General features: G+C 44.2%; 1 non-coding gene across 1 annotated transcript; it reads right to left on the minus strand.

Annotated features, from left to right (window-relative positions):
- Window positions 1-521: 521 nt before the first annotated feature.
- On the minus strand, window positions 522-612 carry trnar-ucu (transfer RNA arginine (anticodon UCU)). Its single transcript is given in 2 exon segments — window positions 522-557; window positions 576-612. It is a non-coding gene; the product is annotated as a tRNA-Arg (tRNA).
- Window positions 613-896: the final 284 nt, after the last annotated feature.

The following is an 896-nucleotide window of genomic DNA, read 5'->3' on the forward strand; positions in this document are numbered from 1 at the left end:
TTTTTATTTCCAAAATATACTTTATTCATAAACATCTGTAAAAATTACATTGCCAAACAGTTTCCAAACAGCACCAAAAATACAAACATTGCAAGGGATATCAGTTTCCTTCAATACTCTCATTAGTTTCTTCCCAACCCTTCCGTTTCACAATTGTCATGTCAATTACAGTTTTACATTTACAGCAAAATGGACCTTAATCACTTACAGATACTCATAAAACATGCAGCTTTTTCCAAACCAATCAAATACCTGCTTGCCTGTGATGTCACAGCTCAACAGATCCTCACCAAACAGCTCCTTCCACTGCACCGAAGCAAGAACCAAATCCTGTGAACTCACCCCAGCGGCTCTCTGTTTCCCTGCTCTCACTCTACATTGTCACATCACTTTTTGATTTTTTTACCCCAGCTCTGCTCCTGCTGTGCTCCTCTCTCTCTCGCTCTGTCTCTGAGTCGGTGATTTTGACACACTTGATAACTCTCTGTCCCGTCGTGCTCTTCTGTCTCTGGTCCAAAATCTGACTCTGGTGGGATTTGAACCCACAACCTTTGAACGCCTTCTTTATCATTATTTAGAAGTCCAACACGCTATCCATTGCGCCACAGAGCCGCACACATTTTGATAAACATCACCAAGGCCTTTGATCTTGTCAGCAGTGACGGACTCTTCAAACTGCGATGGAAACTCGGCTGCCCTCCTGAACTCTTGGGCATCATCTCTTCTTTCCACGAGAACATGCACAGTTCCATCAGTTACAATGGAGCAACATCAGACACTTTCAAGATCAGCAGTGGGGTAAAGCAAGGCTGCGTGCTGGCGCCAACTCTCTTCGGAACAGAGGAACATAGGAGTAGGCCATTCAGCCCGTCGAGCCTTTTCTGACATTCAATTCG

Source organism: Heterodontus francisci, chromosome 28 (genome assembly GCF_036365525.1).
Source record: "Heterodontus francisci isolate sHetFra1 chromosome 28, sHetFra1.hap1, whole genome shotgun sequence".
Classification (NCBI taxonomy): Eukaryota; Metazoa; Chordata; class Chondrichthyes; order Heterodontiformes; family Heterodontidae; genus Heterodontus; species Heterodontus francisci.